The sequence below is a fragment of the Hemicordylus capensis genome, chromosome 1 (assembly GCF_027244095.1).
Source record: "Hemicordylus capensis ecotype Gifberg chromosome 1, rHemCap1.1.pri, whole genome shotgun sequence".
NCBI lineage: Eukaryota > Metazoa > Chordata > Lepidosauria > Squamata > Cordylidae > Hemicordylus > Hemicordylus capensis.
The window spans coordinates 170,269,878-170,293,313 of record NC_069657.1 but is presented as its reverse complement, the minus strand read 5'-3'; the positions used below and the strand labels follow the sequence as shown (position 1 = coordinate 170,293,313).

The window sequence follows — 23,436 nt, the reverse complement described above, 5'->3', positions numbered from 1 at the left end:
CACAATGTGAAGCACAGGCATAGAGCCTTAAGCATTTCTGTACACATGCCTGCGAATCCTATTTGGGCTCTCTGGGGGTATATATACAATATATATACGAGTTGTGGGTTTTTGATTTTATTGTGTTAGATTTTTTTTAATACTTTGTAAACTGCTTTGAGGACTCTGGTCAGTTGAACAGTATATAAATATAATAAACTAATAAACTATAAAGTAAAGTTGTGCCGTCAAGTCGGTGTTGACTCCTGGTGCCCACAGAGCCCTGTGGGTGTCTTTGGTAGAATACAGGTGGGGCTTACCATTGTCATCTCCCATGCAGTATGAGATGATGCCTTTCAGCATCTTCCTATATCGCTGCAGCCCGATACTGGAATTTCCCATAGTCTGGGAAACATACCAGCAAGGATTCAAACCAGCAACGTCATGAGTGTATATTTTGTTTAACACTTTCTGCATTGTAGTGAATTACAACTGTCTTGATATATGACTGTGAGAGTGTGTGTGTGTGGTGGGAAAAGGTGTCAGAACATTCCCAATGCTTAATAAGAATTATTTATTTATTCCTTAATTCATTCGTTCATTCATTCATCATATTAAACTCAATTTCCTCAGTGAGCAAATAAATAATGTTCCATTACATCATATTTTTAATATATATTTCAGAAGAAACAGATGGAGCTAGACTCCCAGGAGGCCATTTCATTTTAAGCCAGACAGATGTCTTCAATGGACAATCAGCAAGGGACAATCAAATGACAGGGATTAAAAGATGTCTTCAAAGAATCACCATAGTTCACACACCTGGACAGAAGAGGAAGGTATCCTTTAAGCAACCTGTCGAACAAATAGAAGTGTAAATACATCCAGGAGGTTTTCCAAATGGTGATTTACTCCTGGATCACAACACTTAAGGTAGGGGAGGTATGAGGGAGGTATTTACCGTGCCTTCAGTTTGGTGCTGTTCATACAGACAGTGGCATTATTCGGCTTTTTTCATGACAACTGGCCCTTAATGTATAACATAAGTATCTTGGACATAGTTGTACTTTGCTGCAGTGTTGAAATGATTGTCCTTCCCTGCAGATGTTTCCACAGGTCTAGCAACCTTTCCCCATAATCACAATCACAGCTGCAATAACTGAGCCTCTCTCTCTCTCTCTCTCTGTCTTTTCAGTATTGCAACATAGTCTTGCACACCTCTGCTACTGCAAAAGAAAGAAAACAAGTCAGGAATCCTTTTGAGGTACCATGGTTGTGCAAGAGCAAGAGCACCTTCAAAAACCAAAAAACATAGCCATCTATGGGAAAAAGAGAAAAAATCCAGAGCGCAGTAATGGTTGGGCAGGGAGCTCTGGCACATAGGGAGTGGAGGATGGCAAGACTATTTTTTAAAGATTAAGCCAAAATCACACTAAGCTCTGAGAACTGCAGCAAAAAAACCTTCATGTTCAAGAATCACTGGATTTTAAAAATCATTAAAAATCAAAGGATGGACAAATTTTCTTGAAATTCAAAACACAGACTCTTGCCATCATCCACCATGTACCAGTTTTCAGAGCTCCCTGTCCATCCCTTACCACGCTGTGAATTCTTGTCTCTTCTCCCCATAGATGGCTTTAGGAGGAGGAAGAGGAGAGGAGAGGAGGAGGAGCCCTTGCGCAGCTGTTCTACTTCAAAAGGATTTCTGACTCATTTTCTTCCTTTTCCAATAGCGGGGGTGTTCAAAGCACCGAATAAAATAATTATAAAATAATAACAAGTGGAGAAATCCCTGAGAAAGATGCATGTGCAAAACCTAGTGCCTAGGCTCATCGCCCCCTCCCAGTGAGAGCCCCAAAGCTGAAGCAGTGCAAAATGACAGTAGATGGAATAGGCAACATGGATCGTTCTGCAGTATATGCACAAGAGGCAGAAAATACTTTTTAAAATAACAATTTTTTAAAAAAAAACTGGAAAGCACACATTGGGACACACTCACTCCTAGGCTACCTGGAAGGCAAGCAGGAAGCAGGGGCACCATGCCACAGGAAACAGCAGCCACACCAATAAGAAGCAGGAGGTGGGGCAGGGGCACCCTGCCTTCTCTGCATTTGTATAGGCCAGAAATGGGTGGGATGGATGAGGAGAAACTTGCCGTAGGAACAAGCCAAGGTTTGAAAAACCGCAGCAAACTGTAATCAACTGTAATAAAAATCGGAAATGTGAATGGCCCAGATTTACTCTGATTTATGTTTATTTATACTTATGCTCATATTTCCTATATATACTTTTGTCCTAACTCATCCTAACTTGCACTGCTTCCTCCCACAGTAAAGCCCCCTATCTCTATAACCTCCTGGTGTCTGTTATCTTAAAACCAGTGTAGGGTTTATTTAGGTTTGAAATGTGTTAAAGTGAAGCAAATGTTTATCATTGTGAAATTTTTATCTGCCTTTTTAAGTAAAAAAAGAAATACTGTGGTTCATGGAACAATGAATTGGTTAAGACTAATTCTTAATTCTGTAGTCTTTCAGACCTTGGGCAGAGTCCCATTGAAATTAATGGAACTTGACTCATATATATCAGTGGTGCTTAGTCATAAATTAGTCTGGATCCTGCCTCTTGTCCACAACCAAAACGGAGAGGAAAATTAGTAACAACAGGTTCCGTGTTTATGCTTCCCCAAACTGCCCTTTTTGTATGCTGCATGTTCTCTTTCCATGTTGGCTTGGGATCTTTCCACACAAACCTTTCCCCCCACACAATCATTCTCTACAGTGGCTAGTGTAGTCACTCATTTGTTGTGACAGACACAGACTTCTTTCCATAAGATCAGACTCCAATTGGGCAGCTAGCTGCTGAACTGAAATGTCAATCACACCAATGAAAATCATCTCTGCTTTCCTCAGACACAAAGTGAAATCCCAGCTGCTCCTCCTGCAATCCAGAGATTTGTATTGTTTCAAAATCTATTTGACCAGAGTGATGGGGGAACAAAAGAAATTGCAAACACACCAGAGGAAGCAAAGCCTCCCAAGCTACTTTTCAATGATTGTCTGTCTTCAGCCTTACTTAAGATATGATTGTCTTGTCAGCAAGAGCCAGGAAATTGTGGCAGTCTTCATTTCAGCTCAGGTTACTAGGGTCTCTGCCTGATGGGCTGTCAGTGGCCACCAATTGTATCTTCATGTGTTTGGGGACCATTCTTCTACACACCAGAAGCTACAAGGATTTGTCTTGTTTTTCTAATTAAAATTCTTGTGCTCAGGGCCCTTTGTAGAAAAGGTTAGGACTGTCCATAAAGGTTGTTTGGAGTGCAGGTGTGGAGTGAATCAAGACATCTTTCCTCCGTGGTACTTATGTTGTTGGGGTGTTGAATTTTCCACAATATTTGGTGACAAAGAAAATCCCACTTCTCTCCCCGCCACCCACCACCACATGGTTTTATGTCTAGTATAGTTGTAAGTACACAGTGTGGAGTTGCACAAGTGTCAAAGGTCTTTGATGTGTGTCATTTCATGGATGGCTCTCTGGGGTAAGGCACCTTTATAACCATTTCCCATCACAGCGCCTTTAAAATTCCAGCATATATTCATGAATGAGAGAATATGTATACCAGTACATGAATAGTTTGTCAGGAAGTGGCTGGTTGAGTTGACCCTCACCTCAACCCAAGCTCTCTGGACAGCTTTAAGCAAGCCACGATCCGCTAAACCTCAACTTCCCCTTCTGCAGTGTGGGGATAGCAGCATAGGAAACATAGGAAACTGCCATATACTGAGTCAGACCATTGGTCTATCTAGCTCAGTATTGTCTCCACAGACTGGCAGCAGCTTCTCCAAGGTTGCAGGCAGGAATCTCTCTCAGCCCTATCTTGGAGAAGCCAGAGAGGGAACTTGAAACCTTCTGCTCTTCCCAGAGCGGCTTCATCCCCTGAGGGGAATATCTTGCAGTGCTCAAACATCAAGTCTCTCATTCAGATGCAACCAGGGCAGACCCTGCTTAGCTATGGGGACAAGTCATGCTTGCTACCACAAGACCAGCTCTCCTCTCCAACAAACAAAGCACTACCTGCCAGGCTAGTCTACAGTAAGCATGACTGATTATAGTAAGGTTTGTGAAATCCTTTAGGCCTGTTTGGACAATCCCTTACCAGCCCACACAATTAGAAAGAGGACCTGTCAAGAGCATGTCCATTATCACATCTTTTGTGGACCATCAGTCCCGATGCCCTCCTGGCACACATCCTTTTATAGCATGGGGGGGGGGCCTGCTCATCTGGATGGCTCCTTGAAACAGATGTAGAGCAGCCATTCAGATAAACAGCTCCCCCTCCTTGAGATAAAGGGACATGCTAGGAGGGCATTGGAACATCTGCGGAAGTCATCACCATGGGTGTGCTCTTGGCACATTCCCTTGCTAATTGCATGAGCCAGGAAGGTATCAGCTAGACATCCAACTTGAGATGAGCAGTGTCCTTGCTTATTATTGTAAGGAAGCTGTGCAAAGGTCTGCAGCCAAGTGCAACTGTGTCCGCACAATGCATGCCTGGGGCTGACATGTAGGCAGTTGGGTAGCTGTACACATATCTCATGGTGGAGACAGAACCAGGACAAGAATGAGCGACAGACTATTTTTGTTTAAGGAGATGTTAGAAGTGGTCTGCAGTGGGTAGCCAGGGCTGCCTTCCAGGATACAAAATACTTTTGTGAATGAAGACCTGTTAGAAAGCAAAGGAGTAGAACACAGACGAGTCACATTAGGGGCGTCTGTCTCTGATTCTGGCCTATGGTGACATGCCGGCTGTGGAACCACAGCAAACCTGGCTTGCCCGAAAGCTCCTATTGCTTTAGAGAGAGGTCTTTTGAAGCACGTTTGCAAGCATCTTCTGAGAATGCCTGGTGTGATCCTCATTTCCTAGTTATTCACTGGCTCCTTTAAATGGGACTCTTTCATGCTCTGTCATTTAGCCTGAGGAAATCCTTACAGAACAATGTGTGAATCGAATGCTTGTAGTTTCCCAACTGGTTACAAGACCTGTCAGTGCTGCTAGTGATGCCAACAGAAAAGCTCTATCTTTAGATACTGGTCAATTCAGCATAGCACTGGGCAGACCTTAGCCTGTTAAAATCAATTTGCTTACGTGCACTGTGTGGGATAGCCACTGCGTTTGTTTGCTGCTGTTCTCAGCTGTCTTTCAAAGCTTAAGCTCAATGCAATATATCTTTGGATAAATAGTACCTCTTTCTTTTTTGTTTCAACTATCTACTTGGTTTCCACTTTCAAGACCCAGTATTCCTTTTGGATATATATCCACAAAAGACGTACAGTTATCTCACCTTCAGCTTGATTAAAGGTTCATGGGAGCCAATGGAAAGATTGCCATTGGTTTGGATCAGACCTCTAAAGCAAGACCAGTTCAATACGCTTCCAGTTTCCTTTAGCCTCAATGCAACAACCTGACGTGTTTTGATTTGTGTTGGTTTTCAGAATGCTAGGTCTGTTCAGAAGACACCCTGTGCCCTGCGCAATGATCAGATGAGAAGTATCTGGCTAGAAAAACCCAAACAGTGAGTTATTCAGAGAACCGCTGCTGTAAACTAGTCTTTGGCTGTTTTTCTGTACGGAGGCTTACAAGATTGTTTGCATTTAAAATATTATTTAACTGGCCATTGGGACTTCAGAACAAACATGTCTCCTCCAAGCCCCCTTCAGCTATAAAAGCCAATATTCATTCACTGATCAGACTTTTCTAAGCTCATCTTTGTCTTTATCTAATAGCTGAGCTATTTGTCTGAAGTAAAAATGGCATCTGTATGTCATTCCCATGCTAACTTGGCACCACCACTATCTTTTGATGACAGCCTGCACTGTTTCGCTTTCCCCCTTCTACTCACTCCAGCTGCAGGGCCCAGATGTCAAGCTCAGGAATGTCCCCCCCCCCCGCCTCTGGCAGCAATATCTGGGCTTGCTGTTGGCACCTTTGGCTAGCAGGGAGGTTGTCCATGACACACTGAAGGGACCACTAGACTGAGGAGAATACATCTTATTTTGATTTGAAATTCCTTCTCTAGTTACCTTAGGGTCAAACTAGATGTTACTGTAAGTACATGCTCTGCCATTGTGTGCAATGACTTGACTAGCAAGCCAGAAGTTGCCAGTTCGAATCCCCACTGGTATATTTCCCAGACTATGGGAAAAACCTATATCGGGCAGCAGCAATATAGGAAGATGCTGAAAGGCATCATCTCATACTGTGCAGGAGGTGGCAATGGTCAACCCCTCCTGTATTCTACCAAAGACAACCACAGAGCTCTGTGGTCGCCAGGAGTTGATACCGACTTGATGGCACACTTAACTTTTACTTTTAAACAGCAGATGCAGGGAAAAGGACTGCAGTTGAGGTTTTAAACCTTTGCTCCTGCCCTGATCTCAATCCACAGCTCCTGCTTCACCAGGGAGGAAAAAATTCTCATTTGCACCAGTTTAGGACCCTGGCAAGGGCAAAGGGCTAAGGTTTCCTGCCATAGCTCCGTAGTTCCAGACCCGATTCCTCTCTCCCGAGTACTATTTAACAAAGGCAAATCAAGCACCCAGCTACCTTGCATTTGCTTAAAGTCATGTGCAGTTTGGCCCTTAACTGCATGAGGAAAAGCAATTAAATTACCACTTTAAATGGCTAATTACCACTTTAAATTACTGAGACAATTAATGATGACAAATATAGCTTTGCAGATTCCATGTTATATCCATCCGTTTTGCTCCTCACAGTTCTTTCATCATTAAGCATCTAACACTGGAAACCTCTTTACGCCTGTCAATGTGTTAATACAGACAGTTTCAGAGGCAGCAGCGCAATTTGAAAACTGGGCCCCAAATTGGAAATGTGACGTTTAACATTATGATCCTGAGCACACTGACTTGGAATCTGGATTTCTGAAATCATTCCGATTTCCAGGATGTCAAAGTATATAGTGCTCAGGATTGCAGCTGACTGTGTATCTCAGCTTTAGCTGTAACAGCAAAGAAAGAGGTTTGCTTTGCTGTGAAGCTACAACTCAGTCGAAAGCATGGAAATTGGGACACAGTCTGTCACAGTCTGTCAAGCCCCCCCGCCCCTCAATGGTTTTTCACCCAGTTGCTTGAGGCCAGCATGGGCTGTCTGTGTTTCCTGGCAGATCCTGGTCATGCAGAGGAAGAGGCAAGCAGCAGGCAGAAGTACTTAGGACTGCTGTGGTGCCAGCCCCAGTGCAAGGGCTGTGTCCTTACATCAGAGCCAGAATGCTTAGTCTTGTGTGTGTCACATGGGCTCCTACCAATTAAACAGCAATGCCCAGAGTGACCTTTTTCACATAGTGAGGCATAAGGCAAACAGCATCAAGGCGAGAGTCAAAGCACATATGATGATCACCATAGGGAAGCTGTGAACAACGCATTTCTATGGCAAATTCTATCCACCCAGAAAGAACAATATCTCAGAAAGGATTTGGCAGTGGCTGAACAACAGAAGGAAAAATATGGCAGTGGTCAAAGAAAGGATTTGGTGGCCGTTGGATGGGCCAAAACCAGAACTCTTTGTTCTGCTCTACCTCCTCTGCAGGTGTTTGAAAACACCTTGCGGCAGAGTCTGGTGGGAAGAGATTTGGCAGCTGTGGGGTGGGGTGGGGCGGCGCTGGCAGCAGGCAGGTGGGATGACATGAGGAGGGGCAGAGTGAGGACCCCATGCCAGCAGCCCCTTGGCATGCTTGTGCCCAAGGCGGTCGTCTCACTTCACCTCATGGATGAGCCACCCCTGCTGTGCTGAGTTCCTTTATTGCTGGGTCTGAGCTTTACATTCTTAGACAACCTAGGATTCATTATGTGTTTGAAAGCCCAAGTAGAGCGAGGGAGGAAGAAAGGGACTTGTGGCAGGAAAGCAGCAGCTAGGGAAGTACTGAAAAATATGCCCTTGCCTGAAGTTGGGTCTCTTGGGGGTGGGGGACACCCTAGGAGTCTTGTTAATGGATTTGCATGTAATGTAATGCATAATTCGGGCTTTGAATCCTAGCATGCTCTGGCCTATACAAGTACAAGCAGTACTTGTATGACTCATGTAGTTCTAGTAAGTCTAGCTCCAAATCCCCCTTTTGGCCAAAGCCAGTGTGGTGATGTACAGGCTTGATATACCGAGATTCATATGAATCTATGAAGTTCCCATATACGGAGTCAGACCTTTGGTCCATCTAGGCCAGTATTATCTACTCTAAGTGGGCTTTATCAGTCCTGGTACTCAGCGCCTCTAATTGGAGATGATGGCCCAAGCAGGTCAGTACAGGATTGGGCACCAACCTAGCACTCCAAGGTCTACTGTCTCTTGGTATGTCTAAACATGACAGCTGCAACCATGTTAGTTTATGCATCGGCTCCATTGACCTTAACAGTGGGAAAGTGTATGCAGTGGCTCCACTGAGTGGCCTAATCTGAAGTGGTGCATGAATGAAGAGTGCTGCCTCTTCCCCATTCTGGTACCTGACCCCCTGCGCCCTAAGCACTTTTCTCTCAACCTGGTTCACTTCCAGGATGATAGCCAGGTTACGGAGAAATATGTTTTGGTGACAGATTGTTGGGAGGTAATGTGGGGGAAGAGAGAGGGTCATAGGAACATATGCAGCTGCCTTAGACTGAGTCAGACCACTGGTATATCTAGCTCACAGACTGGTAGCAGCTTCTCCAAGGTGACAGGCAGGAGTTTATCCCAGCCCTATCTTGGAGATGTCAAGGAGGGAATTTGGAACTTTTTACATGCAAGCATGCAGGTTGCTCTTCCCAGAGCAGCCCCATCCCCTAAGGGGAATATCTCATAGTGCTCACACTATGCTCTATGCACACTATATGTGCTCACATATAGTCTCCCATGCAAATGCAAAACAGGGTGGACCCTGCTTAGCAAAGGAGACAATTCATGCTTGCTACCACAAGTCCTGCCACCCATGCATCTATTTTGACGACAAAATTAGAGCCCGGCCTATACTTTATAAGTCAATGGAGCAGGCTAGGGTTGCCTATTCTGACCGAGGCTATTGAAGGAGCTTCCCCCACCAACATCACCACCACCACCACAATATTTTTTTCAAAATATCAAGCCATTCAAGTCTCCAGGCTTGCTTTCAGTAGTGACCTGGTGGTTGATGCTGATTCCCAGAGAGTCCAGGCCACAGTAGGATTGGGATCATGTGTAGACACATGAACAAAACAATAGTGTATTTTAATCTGTGTTGAATTTTAAATATTGTTTTAAATTTTGTACACCGTCTAGAGATGTACATATCAGGAGGTATAAAAATATGATAAATAAATAAATGTTAGGCTCTCTAATCTGTGTGAAAGAAGCACAGGTTTTAGATAACCTGCTTTTATTGGACCAATTAGAACTGTGCATGTTTGGTTAAATGTGCTCTGTGGACTATAGAAGCTTATTCACAGGACTGCAGGGGCGTAACTACCATTAGGCAAGGGGAGGCAGTCATCTTGGGGCCCCACTGCCTCGAGGGGCCCCCCAGAGGCACATCACATGACTCCCCACCCACCCACATTGCACCCCCTATGAATTATGTTGAGTCTCTTGGAGATCGGCAGGAGCAGAGAGTAAAAAAAAACCTAGATTGTGAAGTGTGTTTGTGTATATATATCAGCGAGGGGCCCATTTTAAAATCTTGTCTCTGGGCCCTCTCCAACCTTGCTACGCCCCTGCAGGACTGGGCGGGTGGAGGGCGGGGGAAGGCTGCACAAATCTTACCTCCCCCCCCCCCCAGATGATCACAGACACATTTCTGGGAGCATTCCCATACAAGCAGCACTGGGCCAAGCAGCACAGCAGAGCTCCAGAGGCCAGGATGTCACGGTTCCCACACAGAGCCTAATAATCCAGGCTTGGCTTCCCTAGCCTTAGTTAGGCTGTGCATGAGAACAGCCTCAGTACATTAGCATGATAAAGAAATTCATTACTGATTATATTTTCTGGAGAATTTAGCTACTACTTCCTGAAATCTCCAAGTTCCTTTTTAGGGTTTTATGCAACATTAGATTTTTCCCCTCTTGATAACAAAATGTTTGTCTGTTCAAAGGCTTTGCACCTAATATAAACTTATTCATCATATGATGTCTGGTAAGGAGGGCTGAGTCAGTCAGACAGTTTGTATCTTTCCCTGAACCACAAGATCAGCGCTTGCATGCTTCGTCTCACTCAGCCCCATGAGTGTTTTCCTGCAAACAGCCTCCCATGAGAGCATGTGCCACACTTCCCTCATGTCAACAATGGCCAACGTGCTTTATTTTTAGGCATTTTCTATTCAGGCTCAGAGTCAGAAATTGTGGGGGGAAGCTGTTTATCTATGGGTACACTGGTAACATAGATCAATGCAAAACAGCAGATGTTTGAATACAAATGGTCTAGCATGGCTGAAGTACCAAACTTCCAAAGGCCTGTCAATCATCCTAGTTCCCTTGCACTCATTAGGCAAAGCATGGTTAATAGTGGGTACAGGTTTACTTGTTTCCTGAGCCAATGGAGTAGAACACTGTCTGTGTGTTTTCTTTTATTTCTCCATACACAGAAAGGTTAGAGACCAGGCTTAGATCCAATTCTTAGTGTCATCTTTCCCTACTTGCCCATCACTCATGGACTTCTCCTTGTTGGGATTCCCTTGACAGCAGGGGCGTATCTAGGGTGGGGCAGGCAGGGCACATGCCCGGGCGCCACTTGAAGGGGGACGCCATTTTCTAAAATTAATTTTTTTTAAAAAAAATTGGCTGCTGAAAACAAAATGGCCACCACACATGATCAAATGGCATCTGTGAGGCCCTAGGCCATGCCAGGATTCACAGAGGCCATTTGAGCATGCACAGTGGTAATTTTGTTTTCAGCAGCCATTAAAATAAAATAAAATAAAAATAGCCACTGCACATACTCAGATGGTCCCTATGAGGCCCTAGAGGCCAGCAGGGGGAGGGGGGACCTTTGAAGACCCCCCCCATGGCCTTTAGGAAGCCCCCCAAAAGGGCTACAGGTTACAAAAAATTGATTTAATATAATATAAGTCATTGTACACATATTTAGTTTGACACTATGTACAGAGAATCAGGGCTTGTGAATACTGAGCTGAAGCTTATGAGCTAGGATTGTATTCATTTCCTCTTACTTTGCTTCTTGTGATAAGTGAGTTAAATGTGATGTCTTAATAATATGACTATTAATGGTGCGTTTGTCTTTGAATCAGTGTGAAATCCTTAGTATTAAGGCCCACTGGGAGTTTCTTGCTCTCTTTCTCTCATTTTAACTGTCTTTCTGAAAGACTAGAATCTATTCCAAGCAGTGACACAGTTTATTCTGCATATACTTTAATTATTTTCAGAGTATATGGGGAAAGTCAAATTCTCCATTTATTTTTACAACTTATGTAATAGTGATGCTACAATGCATAGTAGATAATTAGACAGGCAATTCTGTTTAGTTTTCCAAGTATACCTCCACATAGTTTTTGGGTATTTCATGAGCCCCAGCATACTGAAATTTGTAGTTTTCCAGCATTTTTTGGTCTGGCTATGTCGACTGCTAAATATTTTTTTAAATATTAAAAGATTAACGAGCTTGACTTGTATTTTTGATCTGATATTATGGTAACGTTATCTGAAAGATGGGTGTCAGATGTTTGGACAGGGGGCGCAATTTCAGTGCTTGCCCTAGGCGCTATTTTTCCTAGATACGCCTCTGCTTGACAGACACATTCCACCCGTCTGCTTTCTCTCTCTGTCTCTCTGTCTCTCTCTCTCTCTCTCTCTCTGTGTGACGTCTATGTGTTGCTTTACAGTAGAATTGGATTGTGCCCTTATTATTGTTATTAAAACTGAAAATTCAGGGAACTCCTTGGAACATGAGGACTGAAACATGATGAAGGGGAAATGGCTCATTTGCAAGGCCAGCTCCAGTTTTCAGGGGTCCCTTGACAAACTGCTGTCCATGGGCAACATCCTACTTGGGTGACACCCCCACCCCCACTACCTGGATTGACTTGAAGGCTATTGGCATAATGGTGGCCTCAGGGATCAGCAGTGGGTCCATCTGAAGGTCCTGGATCTTTAGCAGCTGCCCAGTAACATTCATCTCTTCTCATCTGCATGGCTTTAAATTCCACCAAGAACCCAGCCAACATAAGACACTTCAACAAAACTGAAAGATATGGAATAAGGAAGAAGCATTATCTAGAAGGCACTATCTGTTGCAAACATTGACATTAAAAATGCTCTATTTCACACCAAAGGATCTAAAAAAGAAAAGAAAAACACATTATTCATAATCATTTTTATTATTCCCTTAGCAACACAAACATTTCCAAGCACTAATTTTTACACTCTTCCACCAATATGTTTATGGGGATTAGGTGTTGCTTGAAGTGTGTGATCAAAGCAGTGGGAACAATCAGTTTCATTTCTTAAGTATGAAAACGGAATATGAGGGTGGAAAATAGAAAAAGGAAAGCATGCCCCTTAATTAGCTGCTTAGCATATAAAAGTTAGGTCAGTGACTTTTGCTAATACAAATGAGATTAGAGCAATAAGTAGTTGGAAGCAAATAGTTCAAAAGTTCCATAGGGATATTACATATTCTCTCTGTTGATGATATTCTATTTTCTACATTTGTAAAAAGCCCACTAACTTTTTTAATGCAGTTAATTCTTTTAACTCAGTGTCCCTCTAATTTAACACCACCACCACCCCACACACACAAAAACCCTACTCAAGGAAAGCAGTTCATGTTTTTGTTTCTTTCAGCACCATATAGCTTAATTAATAAAAGGAATGTAAATGAACTTAAAGCAGGGAACACACAATAGAGTTAAAAATCAGAATACTGCATTGGATCCTAGCTATTCTAACTGGGGTGATAGAATATTCATTGTGGAATATTTCTGTAAGAAAGGGCATAAACATTGGATCATATCAGGACTAGGAGAAGCATATTTTTACAGGGTGGAAATGGAAGGATTAAAAGGCAGGTTGTTAGAACTGGATCAAATATGTTCACATCTGAATGAGTGCATATCAATCTAGGGATATTTTATAGATTACAGTTATGCTCGGAATATAATAAAGAGTTGTGTAATTATGAAAATCCTTGCTAAATAATGAAATGTGGGGAGGAAAGTTTAGTGTGAAACAAGTTTTGCCAGTGAGGACTACCATTTGTCAGTATTCAAAAGTAAATTGTTGTAACCATTAACAAAGAGAGTGAATAGTTGTGTGTTGTCTACAGGAAACACTGCTGGCATGGGATCCATTGAAATCCTTTTGAAACGCCTCACAAGTGATATGTTCCTTTGGAACCATTTCAGACAAATGTCTTACGGGAGGGGGGAAAGCAGCAAATGTCCAACAACATCTCCTGAAAGGATATGATAATGGCATCTTCAAAAAGAAGGAGAGAATCGACTATCATTTTAATTTCTTGGACACCACCAAATCAGAAGTTTGGGCACAGCGTCATAATCAACATAAGCAAAGGCTGGTTTTTGCTTTGTTTGTGAGGCAGAGCAATGGGAACCGAATCAGTAGCACTTTGCAAACACAAAGGGAAGATGGGGGACTGCCACCAGAAAACTTGTTAGAAATAATGCAGTTTGTTTTCAGTGGAGGGCTGATGGGATTCACTTTCAAATGAAGTCTGCTTATCTCTTGTTGCTTGATTAGAAACAGTGCTATACAAACTCTCTGAATATGCCCCAAGTCAGAAAGAAAGAAAAAGAAAAAGAAGTGAGAAAACTGGAGCAGAAAAAAGCTAGCAACTTGTTTTGCATGCAGATATTACATAGAAGTTGTGAAGGACACTGCTGCATGTTAGAGAGGTTCTCTTCTGGAATGGAAATCAGCCAGGCCCTCCCTTAGTTATTCACTGTGCTTTGCTGTAGTGACAGTTGATCAGCTCTTCCAAATAAAAATAATTATTATTCTGGTCATTCTTCCTGTTAAATTGTGCACTGACCAGCCTTAACAATAAGCTTATCTTGACCCATTTCATACTGGCTTTTGGGCGGGCTATGGGTGGAGACTGCCTTGGTCGGCCTGATGGATGATCTCCAATTGGGAATTGACAAAGGGAGTGTGACTCTGTTGGTCCTTTTGGATCTCTTGGCGGCTTTCAATACTATTGACCATAGTATCCTCTGGAATGTCTGAGGGGATTCGGGGTGGGAGGCACTGCTTTGCAGTGGTTCCGCTCCTACCTCATGGGCAGATTCCAGATGGTGTCTCTTGGAGATTGTTGTTCTTCAAAATCTGAACTTCGGTATGGTGTCCCTCAGGGCTCCATATTGTCTCCAATGTTTAAAATCTACATGAAACCGCTGGGAGAGATTATCAGGAGATTTAGTGCAGGGTGTTATCAATATGCTGATGATTCCCAAATCTATTTCTCCATGTCAACATCATGGGGAGAAGGAGGCTGAGGCGGTGGCCAGAGGTGCTTTTTATCGGCTTCGGCTGATACGCCAGCTGTGTCATCTTGAGGTTGAGATGAATGACCTCAAAAAGGTGGTACATATGCTGGTAACCTCTAGGCTGGAATATTGCAATGTGATTTATGTGGGGCTGCCTTTGCACATAGTCTGGAAATTGCAGTTGATTCAGAATGCGGCAGCCAGGTTGGTCTCTGGGTCATCTAGAAAAGAAGACCATATTACTCCTGTGTTGAAAGAACGACACTGGCTGCCAATACGTTTCCAGGCAAAATACAATGTGCTGGTTATTACCTATAAAGTCCTGAACAGCTTAGGCCCTGGGTATTTAAGAAAATGTCTTCTCCACCATGAGCCTCACTGCCTGTTAAGATCATCTGAAGAGGTTCGTCTGTGGTTGCCACCAACTCGTTTGGTGTCTACTCTGAAATGGACCTTCTCCATTGCTGCCCCTGGACTTTGGAATGCACTCCCTATTGAAATAAGAGCCTCCCCATCTCTGGCAACTTTTAAAAAGGCACTGAAGACACGTTTATTCACCTAGACTTTTAGTTAGATTTATAGTTTTAATATTTTTAATATTGGGTTTTAAATGTTTTTAATGTTTTAAATGATTTTAATTGTTAATTGATTTGATGTTTTAAATGATTTTAATTGTAACCCACCCAGAGATGCAAGTTTTGGATGGTATAGAAATATTTTAAATAAAATAAAATAAAATAAATAAAAACTACTAAAATAGACAGATGTGAGAAAAGAAACATCATGCTGTTTTAAAACTGGATCTGTGGAGCTATAGAGTATGTGGCTGGGACAGTTAAGGCATGAGTAACATTTGTAAGATCAGGATGATGTTCGACCCTGGGGAGGGGACATAGCTTAGTGGAAGATTGTGTGTGTGTTTAGGCATTAACATGGTGCAAGCTGACAAGAAAACCATTGCCTAGTTGCCATATTCACTTCACAGAAAAATTAGAAGCAATGGTATCCCAAGCTTATCTCAAGCTTCCCATCACATAACCAAATGGCCCCATGCCAGGGCCATTTGAAATCCACTTCATGGCATGTGAGAGTACCTGAGATGCAATTGTCTCTTCTTGATATATCCTTTAAAATGAAATTTATACAGACAGAATATGTTTTATTGATTTAAAGTCTGCCCCATCATAAAGACTTGGGACATAGGTGGTTTAAAACAAACTCTGTGTGTGTCGCATGTCTAGAAATATAGGTACAATGTGGGTACAGCACAAGTGCCCCACCACCACCCAGAATGTCTTCATCCCCCACTTTTTCCCAGCTCATACATCTAAGCTCTTCTCCCCACTATCTACACATATTGGAGATGACCAATTGTCAAGGCCCAATTTATTTGCCATGAAGTTCAATTGGTGATTGTGGGCCAGTCAAACTCTCTCAGCCTAGTTTATTATACAGGGTGATTGTGAGGACAAATGGGGCATCTGCATGTATGCCACCCCGACCTTCGATCAGCCTGAGGGGCACCCACTGTCACCTGACCCCTCTCCTCTGAAAATCCTCCACAGCTATTACCATCAAGCTGCAGGAGAGGGCAAAGAAAAACAGGGAGGCCCTTCCATTGGCCTCAGGAGAACCAACTGCCTTCCAGACCCTCCCCTATAAGAACTTTCCCATCCTTTAAAAAGCAAGAAAGTCCCACGTTGGGGACAACATCCTTAATCCAAAAATGTTGTGAGCATCTTTGGATTATGGGATGGAGTACGGTGTAAATCTAACAAACAAGCAAATATGAGAAGCCCCACTTGCCACCACCAGCAGCAATGTCAGATGCTTCTAATGTCTACATAAACTGCTACTACTGGGTCATTTTTATCACCTCTAACCTCTAAGAATTATGATTGTTTAAAAAACAACATTCCTACAGCAATGGAGGGCAGAGCTCAAAGGAGCTGTTGAGCCAACAAAAGCTGGTCTGCAAATGGATCCCTACCACTGCCTGGCATTCAAGATCGCCCTGATCCAAAAGAGAATGACTTCCCCTTTCCTGAGTAGGCCACTGAGAGGGAGGCCCCAAGCAGCCAGTTGAGCATATCACCTCCTTTGTTGGAGTTGATCCCGGGTTAAATGGAGGGGGTTCTGGGAAGGAGAGGAGCCCCACTAGGGAGGCAGGTGCCCAGAGTTCCAAATCTCCTCAGAGGAAGCAAGCTTTGGCTGCACAGGGACTGTCAGATCTAAGGGGCTTTTCATCAGAACAGGGTGCCCTTTCCCTAGTGCTGACTCACTCAAAAGCTTAACCCCCGCTGTCCAGGCTTACAGCATTTGTCTGCAGAGACAAACATGGTAACGATTAAGATATTCTTTCCATGACTAGGAGGCTGAGGCTCCTTGTCTCTACAGACAAATGCTTAAGCATGGATAGGATGGGGGAGAGATTTCTGGGTGCATCCGCACCAGGGCAGGGCTTACAGGGGCTTTTACGCACAGCAGGTTTTACCGCGAGTTTACAGAGAGACTTTATTACAAACTCAAAGTTGTCCCCAAAAGCTGACACAAATAGTGGGCTTTTTTAATCCCAGATATATATCGGGTTACACTCTAATGCACAGTGAAGAACACAAATTGTGTGTTAACTGCTCCCTGATAACTCGCAGAGACTTTGGGGTGAAGCTAACCAATATGTAAACGCACCCCCTCCATTCCAGAGCAGTTGCGAGTAAAAGGCCTTCAAAAGCCACATGTGAAAAGCTTCCAGGTGTGCTCTTGGAATCCTACATGTGGGTACAGTATCCCCTTTTTAAAAAAAAGTCTGAAGAGGGATATTCTTGTCAGGGAGAAAAAGCAAAGGAATAAATAGCTGCGGTACAGCATAATTCACAACATGATGCTGATGTTGTGTAACATAGACTTTTCCTTAAAGTAAAGATTCATACCTATTTTCTCAGTCAATTCAGACTAAAAACCGTGGGAAAGCATGCTTTATGCAACTGTAGGACAATGCAATTAATATTGTTTACGAACAATAGTGATGCTTTCCTATTAATTGAGCAAAGAGGCACCTTTTTAAAGTGGTCGTTCTGTTTGTTTGTTTGTTTGTTTGTTTATATCTATGTAAACTGCTTTGGGAACTATTGTTGAAAAGCAGTATATAAATATTCACCGTATTCATATTCTGGGATTTATTCCATGGCTCCCTGCTATAGCACAGGCTGCATCAGGGAATCCAGATGTGGGAATTGTCCCTCTCCTGGAGTAATGTCACTGCCCATATATTAGCAGAGAGAAGAAGGAACCAATGCTACAGGGGGTCTCTTTCCACTCCGACGAGGAGCAGGCCTTTGTGCATCCAATCTGGTGGCTTAATATTTCTCATCATCCATTTTCATGGCGTGCTGAACACACACACACAGTGTCAGACCATTGGTTCATCTAGCTCAGTATTGTCTACACCAGTGTTTCTCAACTGCCGGTCCGCGGACCGGTGACGGTCCGCGACGAGTTGAGTGCCGGTCCGTGCCTCCTCCTGCCACTGGCAGCTTTCCCTCCCCGCCCCCCGGCAGCGCTTTCTCTCCCTGCTGGATTCCCTCCCTCCCCGACATTTTTGCCCGCCCGCCTGCCTCTCCCAGGGTCCGCCACTTCCATGTGGCCGAGTAGATGTCTCTGTGTGGGGTGTGTGTGTGCACAAGCCTTCTACCCACCCCCGGCGGCACTTTTCTTTCCCTCCCTATCCCCCAGCAGCGCTTTTTTTCCCTGCTGGGCTCCCTCCCTCTGCGCCATTTTTGCCCGCCCGCCTCCTCTGCCAGGGCTGCCATGCAGCTGACTAAATGTCTGTGTGTGGGGGTGGGGGTGGTGTGAGCCTTCTATCCACCCACCTACCCCCAGCGGCGGCGGATACAAGAGCGACGGCATGGCTGCAAGGCACGCCTGCGCCGTTAAGTCTATTAACTGCGCAGGTGCACCTCGCCGTTGGAAAGTGACGCTGGGCCAGGCAGAAGGCCACGCCGTCACTCTTGTATCCGCCGCCGCCAGGGGTGGGTGAATAGAAGGCTCACCCCACCCCCACCCCCACACAAAGACATTTAGTCAGCTGAACGGCAGCCCTGGCAGAGGAGGTGGGTGGGCAAAAATGTCGGGGAGGGAGAGAGCCCAGCAGGGAAAGAAAGCGCTGCCGGGGGATGGGGAGGGCAAGCTGCCGGAGGACAGGGACCTCCGGAACAACGGAGAATGGACTGGGGCGGAAGGGAGGGGGGAAAGCGGTGGGGAACGGACTGCTAGGGTGTTGCATGCTCAGGAACAAAACCTCAACAGAAAAGTCGCCACGGAGGAAAGGAAGTACCAGGTCACAAGCTAGCTTGGAAGCAATACTCTTTAACCTGGAGCTCTGCCCTTTAAGTTTTACCCTGAAGAGTTCTTACCCCTGAAGAGTAAGTGGTAGTTAACAATTTGGGAGGGAGGGGAGGGGAATTTCTGAATGCTCAGAGGCAGTCTCGTATGTATTACTACTTCACATGAGCTAACTCTGGCAATAAAAACAGATTTTGGAGTGAAGTCCTAGCTCAAAAAAAGACCTGGGCAGGAGGGGAACTCTCAGTTCTTAATTTGAGCCAGAGTGCAATCCTGGAATATGGGCACCTCTGACCATGTGCAGAGTGCTCTTCCCTGAACACAGCTCTTCACACATCTGAAACGGATAACAGTTCCAGGTCCAAGGAACTGGCTTCAATGCAAATTTTAGTCTCAGAACACCTCCCCTCTAAAAACAAACAAAACAAAAAAACAACCCTAAAAAAAACCCCACTGCTAGAAAAACCTGTCAAAACTATTAGATTAGATTTCTATATCTTTTTAAAAAGGACCACTACAGTAATTGTTTACTGAAGTCATTCAGATTCCCGAGATTTGCGGTCCACAAGTGTAGTCAGTCCTGCCTTAGGGGCAGATTGCTCCTTGGAAGGAAAGTGTGGAGCAGTCTGCTCTGACAGCATGATTCCCCCTAGTCCTGGAGATCCACTATTTTCCTTGAAGAAGTTCAGTACAGTGCTTCTCCAGCAATCCTGTTTAACTGCATTACAGGCCACACAAAGGGGCGGAAGGGGGGGTGGGAAGCGGCAGGGAGAGGAAGCATTTTATTTAAAGAACAATGCATTTTATTGTTATGTATTTTGTACAGATTTTATTGTATTTTTTATTAGAATTTTTAATTCAATTTATTTTATTTTAATATCTTGGCCTGCTAGAACTTCAAAAGTTAAATTTTGATTAAATTCATTTTAATTAATTTCACTTTGATTTAATTAATTGATTGATATTAAGTGTTTCTTTAATAATCAGCAATGTAGCGGTCCTTGAAACTACACAGGAAGAATTTAGCGGTCCTTGACTCCAAAAAGGTTGAGAAACACTGGTCTACACTGACTGCTCATGGCTCTTTCAGGCTTCCGACAGAAGTCCTTCCTAGCCCTACCTGGAGATGTCAGAGACTGAACAGAACCTTCTGCATGCAAAGCATGTGTTCTGCCACATGCTGCAGTCCCTCCACAAAGGGAAGGCATAAGCATCACTGCCTAAAATACATCTAATCTTTGATAGACACATTCACATACTAAATACAACTGAAAATAGAGTAGTGAAATTGGTTTTCTGAAGGACAAACTGAGAAAGCAGGTTAAAAAAAAACATCCCTCCATCGTAATATGAATATAAATGCAAAAAAGAGAAGAGAATGCTAGCTCTGTGTTTTAAGATAACATTGTGAAAAGTTTGACAATTAAGCGCTAAATGATACAAAACATGTTCTCTTGCCTAAGTGTGCCAAACCATAATGTGTTTTTCTGCAGCAACATATGGTATAGTCATTATTTAAAGACTGGTTCTAAGCGGCACACATCTTTCACATCCAAGGCAGTGCAGGGATTAGAATAGGAGACCCATCTGCTCCGTCTCTATTGACTCAACCACAAAACCTCCAGCTCTCAGTTAACTGCTGCCATTCTAAATATCACAGGAGTGTTTGTTTGCATAACTTGCTGCAAACAACAGGAAGGTGATTTCACTTTATCCAAACTGATCTTAACATTCTTGTCAGGGAGAAGAATCAAAGGAATAAACAGCTGCGGTACAGCATCATTCACAACATGAAGCTGATGCTGTGTAAGGCTCTTCCTTAAAGGTCTCCCCCAACCCCAACCCCGCTTTCTTTTTTTAAGGCAGCAACTATTCATCCTACAGAAAAACACTGTTAAAAGAACCAGGCCCAAACCAGGCCATCAGAATGTGTAGAGACAATGTCTTTTATTAGCCTGAGCCCCCCACCCTGACCACCTTCCCCCAAAATACAAATAAAGAGGACTCTGAGCATTTTTATTTTAATTAGCTTTATCTGACCGTGTAAGCTGTAAAGCAAGAAATCAAAGGGTCGCCCTGTATGGTGCCTCTTGGTAAAATAATCAGCTTTGATGTTACTCTTTTGATAGGCCACAGTATTTGGGGTCTGAGCAAGAGGGATTTGCTGCCATTTGACATGGTCTGACAAACTTGGAAATTTCCCTCCACAAATCTGTACACATACATTGCTAGATCAAGTGGCATTTACAGAATATTAGGCATTTAGACCTTTCACAAACCTACATAAAGCTGAAAAACATAAGGGGGAAGGTAAAATTAAAAATCTAAATGAGGGGAAAGTGGGATAGAGGATATCAAATGCCAGGCCTTTTAACAGGATCCAGGCACTGAGACTACATTCTCATGGTTCCATATCCATACTCAGGGGAGTTTGTCTCCATATATGTTTAGCTTTGAAGACATCGCATTAAAAGGCATTTTTCTCCCTAGGCGTTCTGACCATTTGGCTAGACAGGTACCTGTTATGCCACCAACACTTGGATTTTCAGAGCAGCCCAACAATACTAGTGGAAGCAAGAATTTCTAGAATTCTGGTCACAATTTTCATTACTTTTTAAAAATATATTTCTCTTGTTAAAAATAAACAGGATAAAATTGAATGAAAAGAGAAGGAGGTTTTCTTAAAATACATTGGTCTGCTAAGAACAGTGATATCAATTCTTGTCATTGAAAATGAATCCACTCTCATCTGCTACCAGAGAATCTACACTTAGAATACTTCAGAAACAACAAAACCTAGTACCCATGGGCTTGTGGGTATGGGGCTGGTTGGTGCTCTATGTGCACTACACCACCACTCGCTCTGGGCCACCTTGGTGCCCCCCAAGTGGAGTTATGGGGCTGCTGAAACCCCCATTATTCCCTATGGGGGGGAGCTTAAAGATGCTCAAACTTCACAAGTTCTTTAAAAATCAGCCCTTTGCCCAATTCCTTTGAAATATGGGTGGTAGCAGGCACCCATTGGGGCACTACCACCTGACCCACTCTTCTGCCCCCGAAACCCCCTTTCTGCCCGAATCGGCCCCAAAGACGTGCAACCTTCAAAAATTTAAATTCAAAAATTCTTTAAAAATCAGCCTTTTGCCCAATTGCTTTCAAATCCGGGTGGTAGCTTCCTTGCACCCATTGGGCACTATCACCCACCACAACCCACCCTGGGCCACCCTGGTGACACCCCACCCCCGGGGAGTTCTAACTAAGGCTGCTGATCCCATTATTCCCTATGGGAAAAATCTTAAGGATGCATAAACTTCAAACATTCATTAAAAAATCAGCCCTTTGCCCAATTTCTTTGAAATTTGGGTGGCAGCTTCCACCCATTGGGCACTACCACTACCCCCACTCTTTTTGCCCCAGGACCCCTTTTTTTTATCCGAATTGATTCAGATTCATAAGATTCAGGTACAAATCGAATCGGGTGATTCAGGGGGGTCAGATTTGGACCCAAAACAAATCAAGGGTGTTTCTATTCAGGTACAAATAGAAACAAAAAAATGATTCATGTACACCTCTATTAGGTGGACCATTCACATAGCCATCAGCACCTGCTTTGCATAGCCATCAGCACCTCCATGAACACCTTCAGAGAAAGCAGAAGCCTGGAGTTTCCCCCCAAAAGCTGCTGGAAATAGAGGGGTTTTTTAAACTCAGGCTAAACCAGAAATCACAGCCTCCCTTTGGAGAAAAACAAAGCCCTATATGCAGACTGGCACACTCCAATCAGGATTGGATGGGGGGGGGGAGCCCTGTCTGTAAAACCCCCTGGTGGCAGCGGTGAAGCTTAGAATCATGGGACTGGTTTTGATTGGGCCATGACACCTTCTTTCTCCATGAAAGCAGAGGAGCTGTCAGTCTGGGAGTGGGATGCCTCAATCACATCCCTGAGCATCTCATCTGCATACCTCTCTGCCTCCCTGAGCTTCTACAGACCAACCATCTTGGCCTGTAGGAAGGAACAAATTTGTTCCCTGAGAGCCAGGAGATCTTTGCACTGAGTCATACCCACAACTTCTGCCCGTCCGGCGAATAGTCATACATCCAACACTCCATGCAATACACTGGGAAGCACCCTCTCCCCTGCTGGCATTCTACCTTTATAACTAGTTTTATTATTGGCTATTTGGAATATATAGCGCTTGTTTACTTGAAAGCTAGGTCTTAGCTGCAGTTGTCAGCTAATAAAGGCTTTAAGCTCTGTCCTTCAAAAACATTACAAAAGTGGGGTAGTACTCACCTCCTCATGCTGGGTGTTTTCTTTGTAATAAAGGGGGACTGCTTGTGCACCTCTGCACACACTTCCCCTCTGAATTCTACACAAAACTCCTTTGATATCTGTTAGAAAGTGTTCACAGAACTGGGTAGCAAAGCTGGCCGGATCTGAACCTTGTCTTCTCAAGAGCTGCTTCCAAAACACCTCAGAAATGTGGCACCTCCCACAAGCTGTTTGACTCACCTGCAGCTAATCTCCTCCCACACTGTCTCTCTAGACACAGCTGAAACTGCCCTGGCAAAAACATATGAACATAGGAAGCTGCCAAATACTGTGTCAAACCATTGTTACATCTAGCTCAGTATTGTCTGCACAGAA

At 43.8% G+C, this 23,436-nt stretch overlaps 1 long non-coding RNA gene across 5 annotated transcripts; it reads right to left on the bottom strand.

The window, feature by feature from the left end:
- Positions 1 to 561: 561 nt before the first annotated feature.
- On the bottom strand, positions 562 to 23,224 carry LOC128329117 (uncharacterized). 5 transcript variants are annotated; one of them, XR_008309521.1, is made up of 5 exons: positions 23,083 to 23,224; positions 12,017 to 12,184; positions 5,319 to 5,532; positions 1,990 to 2,181; positions 562 to 834 (listed from the first exon to the last, which is right to left on the bottom strand). It is a non-coding gene; the product is annotated as an uncharacterized LOC128329117 (long non-coding RNA). The 5 variants fall into 5 exon arrangements; XR_008309526.1 differs by lacking the exon at positions 1,990 to 2,181 and adding an exon at positions 941 to 1,205; XR_008309523.1 differs by lacking the exon at positions 23,083 to 23,224 and adding an exon at positions 16,543 to 16,667.
- Between the last annotated feature and the right edge of the window lie 212 nt (positions 23,225 to 23,436).